This window comes from Leucopleurus acutus (genome assembly GCF_964270905.1).
Source record: "Leucopleurus acutus genome assembly, chromosome: 9".
NCBI lineage: Eukaryota > Metazoa > Chordata > Mammalia > Artiodactyla > Delphinidae > Leucopleurus > Leucopleurus acutus.
This window is the reverse complement of record NC_139144.1, coordinates 83137237-83151375: the sequence shown is the minus strand read 5'-3', so window position 1 is coordinate 83151375 and position 14139 is coordinate 83137237.

Genomic DNA, 14139 nt, shown 5'->3' with positions numbered 1-14139 from the left:
TCAACAAATATTGACTGATCTCTTCCAGGCTCAGTAGGCAAGACTAACTCCAGCCCATTTAGGGTAAGATCACCCTCCTTTCACCTCTCCAAGCCTCAGTTGGCCAAAAAGACTTACCTTAAGAGATGTGTCTAAGTATGCAACTGTGGGCTTCAGGAATTGATTAGAGCAGGACATCCAGGAATCACAACAGGAGATTGTCTGAGAGAAGTTGAGGCCGTAATAGAATTTAAGCAATCATCAAGCAGAAAGGAATGTCAGGTCATATGGGAATCCTGGTAACAGTTAGTGGTGGAAATTCAGGCAGGCTCCTGTCCACAGGTAGCAGAATCCTGTACCCCTGCTGACAGGAGCAAGGCAGTTGATAGGGTCTCAGCCTTGGTTTAGTTCACGATTCTTATTCTAGATATGGTCTGGAAGTTTGAAGTGAGGGATGAGTTGGATCTAGTGAGTAGGCCCTTAGCAAAGGAAAAATGAAAAGGAAATTAACATTTTCAATAGTCTACCAAGTGTATATACACCTTTCAAATGTATGATTTTCTTTGATCTTTATAAAATCACAGCGTGAGGAGTTGAAAAAATGGCCCAAAGCCACTTAAATAGCAAACTAGTAATGCAGGTTTTCATAAAAAGGCTGATCCCAAAGGCCAGGCTTTTTCCACCACACAAGATTCTCTCTCAGTAGGAGCCCCATTAGAAGAAAAAAGAATGTCTTGGGACTTAGAAGCAATAGGCAATCTATAACTTGTCCCTAAAGCCAATAGTATTAGAAGCAGCAGATCAATTTTTAGAACAACCCAATGTAATTGTGTCCACCAGATCACTGTTCTGGTTTTCAATCCTATTCTCCACCAGAGAGCATAGTTGTTTCTTTTATATGCCTTTTGTACATGCCTCGTCTCATAAGATAGGTTCAGTTACTGGGTAGGACTGAGACTAAGGTGGTTAACGTATGTGTTATCAGTCACAGTGAAAAAGTAAAATCAGAAAAAAAAGGAGAACTTGAATGAGTCTCATCCAGGGCATGTATGTGCGTGTCTGTCCTATGTATATATGTCTTTGCCTGTGTGCTAAAGAAGGGTCTCAAAATGTCCTCTTCATTTATTTCACGTTCCTGTATTGTATAGCACAAGCTGGCCATCTCAGCTAAAAATTTTTTGTAGACTTATATTGCTATACTTGGGTTGTTTTCCTCAGACTGTATTCACTGTTTATCTCTCTTGGTGCTGTGTTGTATTTCTCTCTCTCTCTTGTGTTTTTTTTTCTTATTATAACTATCCCTTTTCCTGTATTTCTTTTCAAGGCTTCCATTTCTCTTTAGTTATCTGGCCTATGACTAGGTTTCAAACTACCTTGTCTTTTAAAGAGACGATACTCCTGTTTTCCTGGTTCAGACCCAGGGAGTTAATTGTTATCATCTTCTACATTATGAAGACCAGAAGCCTCATGGACCAGAACATTTCTTGGAGTCGAGTTATTGTGTTAGGCAGTATTATAGCCCCTCAGAGATATCAAGTCTTAATTACTGGAATGTGTAAATACTACCTTATATGTCAAAAGAGTCTTTGCGGTTTTGATTAAGTATTTTGATATAGGGAGATTATAATGGCTTATCCAGATCACAATTGTCATGATAAGAGAGAGGCAGGGAGACATCTGACACACAGAGAAGGTGATGTGAAGATGGAGCAGAGAGAAATTCGAAGATACTGGCCTTGAAAATGGGAATGATTGGACTACAAACCAAGGAATGCCAGCAGCCCCCAGAAACTGGCTGAATCGAGGAACAGATTCTTCCCTAGAGCTTCTGGGTAAAGTACAGCCCCGATGACACCTTGATTTCAGCCCAGTGATAACAATTTTGGACCTCTGGCCTCCAAAACTGTGAGAAAATACATTTCTGTTGTTTCAAGCCACCGAGGTTATGGCAATTTGTTACAGCAGCCAAGAAATGCTACTGCATTTATGTAATTAGTTCATTCTTTGCATAATTAAATATGTTATTTAATCATCTGTCTGATTTAGCAAAAACAATACTGGTTTAATAGGATTGCTCCACAGCTATTTTCTCTGTAGGAAAGCCTGTGTTGCCCCTGCCCATTTCCTTTAAATTATCCTTCTGCCACATGTCTGGGTTAAGGCAGTATTCTCATCTCAACATTACAGTTTTTCTTTAAGAATGGACAGACTTTCCATTCTTTCTTCAATGTAATATGTTAACATATGAAGTATATTATCCTAAGTTATTTTAAAGATACTATGGTTTTATAGCTAATCTAAAAAAAAAAATCCTCACGTTTCAAAGAACCCCCTTTCCTTTACATGAATTGTTTAATTTTTAAATCCTAAGCAATTTCATTTATACAATATCTTCACATTATTAAGTGCTCTGAAACAAAAACAGATATGTGAACACTGAAAGGTAATCTTATATGTGTTTCATTTTTCTTGTTTTTGTGTTGGAGACAGGGAAGTCCATCCTCTGAGAGCTAAAAATAATATAAATTTCCAATCAAACCTCACTTTTTAAATGAAACTCTGAGCTATATAATCCATCCCAGGATGTCATAAGGTCTTAAATTTATTTTATTTCCCTTTGCATTAGCGCACATGGCAAAAACATTCTATATCTAAACTTGTAAAGCTGAGAATGGCTGATATTAACATGCATTAGAATTACCATTTTCCCTCCTCTCTCCATATTTTTCAATATTAAGCAAAAGGGGTAAAATATAATAGGCAAATACTTTGTTCATGCCCTATTGTAGAGGTAAAGGAGATGCTGCTGCAACTCAATCACTGTCAGTCACCATATAATAGCACAGAAGAGTCATCAGTGCAAATATGATATAAAATAGCTATTCAAGGATATCATTTATTAAGGAATAAAGCGCGGACTATATGAAGCTAAGGATTTTCTCTTCTAAGTTCCAGGCCTCTCAGAATCATAGAATTTTAATCAATAGTTATCCCTTTATCCTACTGCCCTATTATCCTTTCCTATTTTCATATTTCCCCCTCTGGAAGACTGAAACATTTTGTATAAGATTCAAAGGCAAACTTGAATAATTTTAAGAATACCTGAAGGTTTATATAATTTATACTCAAAATTAAAACAAGATGTATAACATTCATTTTGTTTATTCCTGGTTATTAGCTAGATTTTGGAGGTGTTCTTTTAGGTGTTTCTAATTTCCCTTTGACATGCTTTTATTTGGGAAAAAATCAAATACTATTTCTAATCCTCCCCTCTAATTTTTTTTCTCTTTTGTTAATTGAAGTATAGTTGAGATACAATAGTATATTAGCTTCAGGTGTACAACATAGTGATTAAACATTTATATACCTTCCCCCTAATTTTAACCAGAACACCCTATTTGAGGGAAGAGGAAAAAATATATACACTATCTGGATAGCCACCTCAGGTGTCTGTTTCACTTTGCTTTGGTAAAACTAATTAATATTAACTGACAAGACATAATTTCTTTAAATGGTAGTATTCTAAGGCTTTCAACTGAGGCTTAAGCAGCAGTTATATTTATTAGTCCACATAAATTCTCTGAGTAGTCTGAAGGAAGCATTTGATGCTGTGTTTGATTTGCAGCCAAGCCATTCAGCAAAATTCTGTTTCAACATCCTCTACGAACATGTAAACCAAGTAAAGTAAATGTCTTTTAAGCTTCTTATCAATGAAAGTGTCCTCATCCAATGCATTAGCAACAATAATAAAAACAAAGTACACTCAGACCAAAGGCACAGAGCTGAGCCATGGGCCTCTAGAAGCTCTTGTCATAAATCCATTGATGATGTCTTTACTATGGAGTATCCAATTAACTGTAAATAAAACTTCAGACATGCTTAAAAATTGTTTCTTCCCCCAAGAAATGACTGTTAGAAATAGCTTCCTGATAGCAATCATTACTGGCTTTTACCATTTAGTACAAAAGGCCTGACCATGGTTAAAAGGTTTAATTTTTATGTTTCAGTGGTCACAAAGTCAAAAACATGGATTTATCTACAATAGCAAAGATAGCTATAAATTCTGTTACTGGTGACAGCAATTTTCTTCAACTACCTTATGCTGACTGTAACTTTATTGTTACTTCCAGGAGGGACTTGCAGGCAATTTCCATTTTACAGCCACCACGAGTTAAACTCACAATCCCAAGCAGCAGTCATCCCAGGCTGGTGCATAATTTAAAGGAAGAAGTGTAACATGTAGATTGTATTATCTACCCGCACTTGCCTTGGTGTCCTGGCTGCTTAATCTTTTGCCAGCACCAGCCAGTCAATATGTCTGGCCTGTCAGGGTCAGATTGACAAGGTGCTTGCCATGCAATTTTTATATTGCTTTCACTATTATCTTCACAGAGCGTTTTTACATCTCCCTGGTAGGGAGACTGTCAAAAGGCAGCTGAAGCCAGTAGTTTGCATGGAACTGTTTTGTAAATGAGAGGTCACTAATTAGAGACCCCTCTAGCATAGTTAGTGCGCTAATGGCATAATATCCATTCGTTTCCCAGCAACTATCAAGGTTTTAAAAAGAGTTGATAAGAATTGTTTTTAGATATCAAACTAATAATAGAACAGTTGTATTTGGGCCATTTTTTACAGAACAAAATGTCATCTATATGATAAAGGTTTATCATTTTGTTTATAAATTCACGTATTAGGGTATTAATGTAGAGAACAGAACTACATATTATTCTTGCATTTCAAGCTGGATATGTGACAATATCAGCAGAGTAAATATTCTGACTGAAAGGCTCTGGGGTTGCATGAACGCTTAAACAAGTTTGTTGTGATAGTATTACTATTACCAAGAAAATCTCATCCATCCTTTAAAAAAGCATTTGTAGTTATTTCACGGCATAGGATCATCTCAGGATGGAAAAAATGTGTAATATATGCCACATTACAAAAAATTGTGCCAAAGTGCAGAATATTCAGTAATTTATTCAGGATTACACTCCTATTCAGAGTTTAACCAATAATGTCTTGTATGCTGGTAAATATCAGAACTGGGACCAGAACCCAGAAACACGTGTCTGATGATACTGAGCCCGCAATAAACAGCTGTTGTCTGAGTGAGTGAAGTTTGTTTTAAATACAAAATTGAAGTTGCAAAAAAAATTTTCCACTCACAGGTAAACCTAGTTAATTAGTTTCCTTTGATTTTAGCTTAGTTATGTCAGATAGAAACATTTTTAAAAACACAGACCCCTATTTAAAAAATGACCTAAGATAGTTGGCTTGCCAATTAGCTAAAACTTGTTTCCCACCCTTATTAATATTTTATTCTAACCAAATATAAAGTTGCAAGGCACATAATTTACTCAATCAGACATTCTTTCACTTCATTTTCCCTGACATTTACTATAAATGACATTTATAAATGTATTATATGTGATCTGCTTCTGTAATTTAATTCAATATTTGTATCATGATGGTGTTAAAAGCAGATAAACAGATGTGCAAACATGAATGATGGAAAAATACTGAGAAAAAAACATGCTCATAAAATTCAAAATTAAAAGCTTTAATTAAAAGTTCAAGATGCCCCAATCTGTTCACACAGTTTTGTTCCTTTCACTTCTCTCAGAAATTTTCAAAATAGTAAATCACTTTTAATCTACGTGAGATTTTTATTTGGGGGTAGTTGTAAATTTTCTGTGTAGGTAAAATTTTACATGATGTATTTAGTTACTTCACTCACATTTTCAGATGTCTCCTCATTTTATTAGTTTTTAAGTCTCTAAATTTTGGTCTCAATTTGCTTTTCTAATTTATATTATATCACATCCTCCGTGTATTACCCAGTAGATAGTATTGTGTGTTTTATCAAGTAGATACTCAGTAAGTATCTCTGGAATCTGCTAAAATCTTTTCCCACACACCTGAGGCTTTTGTGTCTCTGCATGTTAACTTAGTCCTTTGCTCCATAGTCTATAATGTTTTCTAAGAATTTCAGCATGCAGATGCTAGAGCCAGATTGCTTGGGTTCGAACCCCAACACCACATCATGTGACCTTAAGCAAATATTTAAATCCCCCTCTGCTAGCCTCTTCATCTAAAAAAAAAAAAAAATGATCTAATGCTTGTAGTTTGCACTTATCTCATTCAATTGCAGAGACAAGTGAGCTATCCTATGTCATCTGTTTGAAACAGTGCTTGACATTTAGTAAATGCTCCATACTGGTAGTTATTATTATTATCATCACTTTTATGAATCTGGAATTTACCTTTTATAAACTTTATCAATTTTAAAACGTAGGTTTTCCCTCCTTCATTCAATTTCCTATTACAAACTAAACTGCAAATCTATTCTTCTTTTGAACGTCTTTAAAATTTAATTTTTCATTTAACATTTGTATAATGCCTAATGTGTACTAATTTTTCTGCTGGACATTAGCATAGAAATTAATGTTTTCTGTTTCAAAGGGCTCACAATCTGGATGAATTAGGGAAATAAAATTATCAATTCTAGTCGAGTTTAGTGGAGACTAAGTACAGGAGAAACCTGGAAGTATATAATTTCAAACAGTTTAAAATGAGAATTTTTTAAATGTAGATTTTGTTAAATCTAAGGACATCTTATGAGCCAAGTGCCTGCTACCTATAGTTTATAAAATCAAAATATCATACGTTTGGCACTGAGTATTTTATTCTTAATAACATGTATTTCCCACTAGCAAAAATACACCTATGAAAAGCTTCTTTATAGCTATGATTTTATAAGCATCAAAGATTACTTTCTTTAGACAAATTTTAAGTAGTATTTCTAGGTATAAGGCTATACTAAGATTCTCATATTTTTTTCATATCTATTTGTAAAATACTTTGATAGAACTTTAAATGCAGATTTTTAACAATAATATTTGTAATTATTTCTCTTCTTATATAACAATACTGAAATATTCAAAAATTGTTTTTCCCCTATGCTGGATGAAAAATGGCATATTTTTATTATTTCAATTTGTACTTTAAAACTGTTATTTTTGAATGGATAAAATTTTTACAAGGTTCAACATTTTAATGTTAAAAGAGTACTGTATCAGCTAACTACTACTATGTAATAAAACACCCCAGAATGGAGAGGCATAAAGTAGCAGCCATTTATTTACATTTCATAATTTCCATGATATCTGGGCAGTCTGCTTGGATAGTCACAGATGGACTCACTCATGCATCTGTACTCATTTGGTGGCATCAGCTAACAACTGTCTTGTTGAGAATAGCCTTGGCTATGATAAATCAAATTTCTTCTACTTGTTTTTCACCTTAAAGACTTATTTGCGAATTGAATTTTAAAATTCATCGACCTCAGATTTTAGCCTTATTAACATTTTCTGTTTCTCTGAACTTTATTGATTTGTTCTTTAAATACTTTTGAGTTGGTGCTTTTATTAATGTAATATATTTATTTGCATTCTTTTATATATATTTATATATTCATATATATATACACATATATTTTTATCTCATTGCTGGATTTCATATGTATGTTTTATCATATATTGTTACTATTATTACTTTATAGATATTTTGAAATTAAAACGTGGATTTCATCTGTGCCTCAAATGCTTTTGAGAGCGAGATTTTCTTTTTACCTTACTTTTCCAGATGAGAGAAGCTGTTTATTTTCTGATTTTATAATCTTTTAGTACTTAGAGATTTTCACTGTCATGTAATAGTTAACTTTGGTAAATGTTCCATGGGTTCTTAAAAATAAGTTGTATGTGTTTTATATATAATCTGCCTTATCATTATGCATTTGAGTTATAAAACCTTATCTCTTACTCTATCATGAAATGAGAGAAGAGAAATAAATCCTCCAGTCACCAATATACGTCCATATTTCCTTTAGAAGTCTATACCTATATTTTCTATAGATATTTATTATAAGATTGATATTAACTGTCATATCTTCATTATGAATTACATCATATACAGGCACTTATATCATATTTAATCACATTTCCTGAACTTAGTGCTTTTCTAGTACACAATAATTCATTCCATTATTTCTCATGTGTTGGGCAGGAAAAATTTTCCTTTCTTCCCGTCTAGGTTTTTTGGCTGGTTTAAAAACTAAATGGACATTCAGACAGAAAAGCAGGAGAAAAATAAATTTCATACATACAGGAGCCCCTGTGACACTCAAAGGCCGTCAGGCATTGAGACATATATCATCCTGAGCTAAGGAGAAGGGGCTAGGGATTGGGGCTTCAAAGGGAAGATAATTCACAGGAAGATGAGAAGATGTTTGGTCAACAGGTGTTGGCCATGCAATGCAGGTAAGTCTCTCTGATATAAAAAGTTATCTCTGGTAATAGCTCTCTTCCTGGTTACAGGCCTCCTATCTAAACTCTTTTAGGCAGTTAAGGGAAAGGTAAAAAGCTTTTCCTGAGTCTGCTGGGTCTTAACTGCACAAAACAATACACATGCCAAAGTGGCACCATTTGGGGTGGTATATTCTGCTCCCCCTCACCTGCTGTTTTATCTAGATCTCTCTTTTACAGCACTGAGTTGGTTTTCGTTTATGGTCTACTCTGAAAACTAGCATTTTGTTCAATAAGTGAATTCAGCCCATTTATATATATTAAGTTGAAGGATATAATTGCTATTTTGTTCCACTATGCTAAGATTTTAAATAACACTCTACATATATTTAGTTAATGTTGGTCTTCCTTCTCACTTACTATAATTCCCTAAAACTCTAATTTTTATGATAGTTTCTATTAATGTTCTCATATGAACAATAAAATGAGTACAGCTCTGCTGGCCCTCTACTCTCTGACTTCAGGTTTAATTTACTACATTAAATTTGTGCTTACCTCAGTGTTATTCAATAAACTTCTAATTTTGTCACTTAATTTGCCTTCCATAAATATCATTTGAATTCTAGCTATTATGATAAGTAAATAGACATAATTTCCTTACCTTTAATATTTTCCCACTTTTTGCTGCAATGTTTGTGGATATATAATTTAGATATATCAGGACTTATAAACATTACATTCTTTCCAGGAAGCTTTTTAGTGTTTCCCTCACTGGAAATAAAAAATTATGCTTGCTGTTTATTGTTCATCTTTTTGAAAATTTTCCTCAGTACTTCTTGAGTTTGCTGAAGTTCGTCCTCTATGTAAATAACCTTCCAGAAGAATTCTTGGGGAAGTTTTCTAAGTTTTTGCATATTCAAAATTGTTTACCTGCTACTGTCATACTTTGAAAAACGCTTTGACTGAGTATAAAACCCTTGGAGCACACTTTAGTTTCTTGTAAACTTTATGGATGTTTCAGGGATTGTGTCTGGAGGAAATCTGATGTCAGCGTAATTATTCCACCATTACACCTTTACAATTGACATGACTTTTGGTACAACTCTTAAAAGTATTTTTTGTCTTTGATTTATCTGCAGTAATTTTAAATGGGCCTATATCTCGGCTTCACCATTCTTTGTCAAATATACCTAAGAAATAGGTGTAATGTAAATATGAAGGTTCAACTCTTTAAGTCAGGGAAACTTTGTTGAATTATAATTTTAAATATTTCTTTCTCCCATGGTACTGGTTTTGGTTTTCTTAACCAAAAACATTGGTGATGCATATAGTTGATTTCCTTACCCTGTCTTCAGCAGTTTAAATTTTTCTTCTCTTAAAAGGTAGGTTATGACTGCTTTCTTTTACTTGCCCCTCTCATTTCTATCCTCTAGATCATTTGCTATCTGTTCAGCTATGTCTGATCTTCCTTGTGCCAATCTTAATTTCATCTCCTATTTTCTAACGGTTTTAATTTTTTATTTTCTTGAGCTCTTCCAACTTACATTTTATGTCCTTCTATTTCAATCTTTCCTATATGCTCAAGCATTTCTTTTTTCTTTTTTTTTTTGGTCTTAACTCTAGAAAAGCATTTTCTTCATCTGTTTCTAGGCAAAAAAAAATTTGGCTGAGTATTTTTGATCTGCTATTTGCCATTTCTCTTCACTTTTTCTTTTAATCTTCATAATCTGCACCTTGTGATCTTGGTGTAGTTAATAACCTTTGAGACTGTTGAATATTCTTGGACAGCTAATTGCCAGAGACCTTTGCTGGGCAAGTATACCAGCCATGGTTCAGAGGAGCTAGAATTTCACTACGCTGATTTATGTGTGTTTTGTATTTAATTCTCTCCATCCAAAAAGGAGAGACCACTGTGAGTTTTTTTTAAATGCAGTCTCTTTGATCCTCTCTAACTGCTTCCTGAAAATGGGGCTTTCTATGAGATTCCTTGTTTAGGTCTGTCTCCTCTGCATCCAGGAATAAATTATCCAAGTGAAGAATAAATTATCCCTCGCCAAATTATATTCTCCCTCTGCACTATTAAAAACAAGGAATTGAGGTTTTATTTAATAATGATGCCTCTCACCTCCAAGAAGGTCCCTTGCGGGTTCTTTCTGAAACATACCATGTGGACATCCTCTCTCTGTTTCCAACCTTCCACCACTAGTTTTTAAATAAATATAGTGTTATGGGCTAAATTGTGCCCTCCCCTCAAAATTCATATAATGAAGCCCTAATCCCCAGTACCTGATAATGTGAATATATTTGGAGTCTTTAAAAGATGATTAAGTTCAAATAAGTCTGGCTGTTATGGTAGGCTGTAATTGAATCTGACTGGTGTCCCCATAAGAAGAGGAAATTCAGTCACAAAAAGGACCCTGGCCATACACACGCACACAGAAGACCAGCTGCAGGCAATGGAGAGAAGCCTTAAAGGAAACCACTATGTGGACACCTTGATCTCAGCCATGTGGCCTCCAGAACTGTGATGACATAAAATTTCTGTTGTTTAAGGTACCCCAAATGTGGTATTTTGTTATGGCAGCCCTAGCAAATGAATACACATAGTCATGTTTTTAAATTAATCATTTAAACAATTAATAAATAAAATAGAATATCTGAAAATCAGGGTGTATTCATACTACTGATGATATGTTAGCTATAAACAGAGCACTCTTCTTTGGTTTATAGGCATTAAAACTAAAAATGTCAATTCATTTTTTAAAAGTGTGCATTTATAAATATAAAAATTAGTTAATATTTAATAACCATTGACAGTTTGTGAAAAAACTAAGCTACTATGTATGACTAGGTAGAAATTATCTCTGATTTAAAAAAATACTTTTTTCCCAATTTGGCTCTTTTTAAGGGTTCTGTATTCTTATTTTAAAGGAAACTCATGAGGGGTTTGCTCAGGTGCTTCCACAAGGAAAACTCAGTTCCTTTTCACTGTCCTAGGAAGCAATACTACAGAATTGAGGTCAGTGAAGTCACTTTGTCAAACCTGAACCCTGAGCCTCCTTCCAGTGTCAGGAAGCATAAAGCATAATGAGACTATGAGAGGAGCATTCTAGCTCAGGCTTCTAGAAGAATCCATGTTGGGTCTCAGCAATCTTATTATTGACCCCTTGTAAGATAAAGGAAATGGACATCACTTCTCCTATTCTTTCTACTCAACACAAACCACCTTTGTGGAGTCATCAGCATTACTAGGACAGTTTCCAACAATGGTGAGTCCTGCAGTATATGAACAACTGTGCCCATGAACAGGTATCACTTCAATCAATGGAAATTCTTATAAAGAATATCTGTGGTTGTGGAGATTGATAATCAAACAGCTAAAGAAACATTAAACATGTAAAAGGATGGTGGCAAGCTCCAAGCAGCTTAGCACATATTTATTCAGCAGACAAAGGGATGGAGTTTAGACTTGGCAGGCATTTTCTGTAGAGAACCTCATGGGCTCTTCCCTTCAGCTACTCCCTAAATGAGAGAGAAGAGCAGGGTTTCTGAAAACAGTGGTCAACCTTTAAAACTTCACACTTCATTTTTAAAATATAATTCATCTCCCTTCTCTACTTCATGATGAACTTTTAGTTTATTGAGATAAATACAGAGAGAGAGAAAATTATCCTTTTCTGATGTTGGTAATGTGGACTAAATTCCTTGAAGAATTGTTATTATAAGAAATTATACTAAATAAATTCATCTACCAACAAAATTCCTAGCACAAACAATAATCATACTAGCAATATCTGTTATAATCCCTTACATTTGCGAGGAACATAACTAATGAGTCAATTGTGAGGCACATTGTTTTTTCCACATCAACCATCAGATCATCCCTCATTTATTAAAAATTTCTGTCAGATTTAATAGTTCTCTTTTATTAATGGGCGTATTGCCCCGCTGTCTCATCAGGAGAGCATAGAATGGAGAAAAAATAAATTAACGTTTATGTTTTTATATTTCTGCATTTTCCAAAATTGCTGAACAGAAGCTTAAACAAAGGTGTCTTCAATATCCATCTTCCTTACTTGCCTGCCCCTACCAATAACACACACATACGTATACACACCCAACAAATATACATCCCATATGCACACGCACAACTCCGATCTTTCAATACCCTTACTTCAGTAATTATGTAGCTAATAAGGGATTGACCTAATCTGCCTAGTCCAAATTGCAAAATATATTTAAAAACTCATGTGTTAAAATCTATTTTAAAATGCCATAGACACATCAAGACAGAAAAAAGAGAAAAAAATTAACAAAATAGTAGTATGCTGATCAATTTACTAATGTTATAAATCACAGTATGTATAGACAGTAACTTAATAACTAGATACTGTCCAACAAATACTCATCTGGCAAAACCTATAGCTAACAATATACTCTTTCCCTAAGATCAAGGTCAAATACAAGGATATCTTCTTTTATCAGTTTTATATAACATTTAACTTGATGTCCTAGCCAGCGAAATAAAGCAATAAAATAAGAATATATTTTGGAAAGGAAATAGTAAAACTACCTATTCACAAAAGACACAATTGTTTAATTAAAAAGTCTTAAGGGACATACAAAAACTTCTAGAATTAATAAGATTGGCAAGGCACAGAATTTAGGGACAAAAATTAATCACATTCTTCCTATATTAGCATTAAATGATTAGAAAAATGAAAAAAGATACATTAAAATATCATTAAAATAAAATACTTACGACTAATCTTCACAAAGATATGCAAAATATCTACAATGAAAACCAAAATCAAAACAGAAAAAGCATTCCTAAGGAAAAATTAAAGTTTTAAATAAATGAAAATATATATATTCATCATTAAAATAGTCAGCATTGTCAAAATGTCCATTCTTCCCAGTGTGATCTATAGATTCAAGGTAATCCAAATCATAATCCCAAGATGTTTTTCAATAGAAATGGACAAAGTAGCTCTAAAATTCATATAGAAATGCAAAGGATCTAAGATATTCTTTAAAAAGAAGAACAAAATTGAACATCGATTATACAGTAAAGTTATAGTAATCAACATAGTGTAATATGCAATAAGTAAACACATAGAGATAGGACAGGAATACACACACACATACAGTCAGCTGACGTTTTAAAAAAGTGTCAGAGCAATTCAATGGGGGAAATGAAAGTTCCTTAATTAATGGTGCTAGAAAACTCGGATAACCATTTGGAGAAAAAGACATGAGAAATAAACCATACCTTTACCTCATATTATATGTAAGTTAGTTTGAGATGGACCATTAACTTATATGTAAAAGCTAGATATATAAAGCTTCTAGAAGTGACCACAAGAATAAAGTCATTAACTAGGAGTAGGCAAAGATTTGTTTGAAATAACCTAAAAGACATAATTGGTAAGTTAAATTATATTAAATACTTCCTGTCATCAAAATACACTATTACAAAAATAATGAGGCAAGAACTCAGAGAAAAAAATTGTATAATATATATCTGGTGGAGAACTTTTATCATATACAATCAAACCCTCTCAATTTAATACTTAAATGACAAAAAAAAAATCCAATAAGGAAATGATCAAAAGACTTGAACATACACTTCCAAAATAAGAAAAATGAAGGACCAGTAATCACACTGGTCCTTCTAAATATTCACCCAAGAGAAATAAATATAGATGTTCACAAAAACACTTATGAATGAAAGTTCATAACTTTACCTATAATATTATAATATCCCTAAACTTAATATTACACAAATGCCCACCCACAGAAGAATGGATAGCTAATTGTGTTGTATTCATACAATGGACTATTACTCAATAATAAA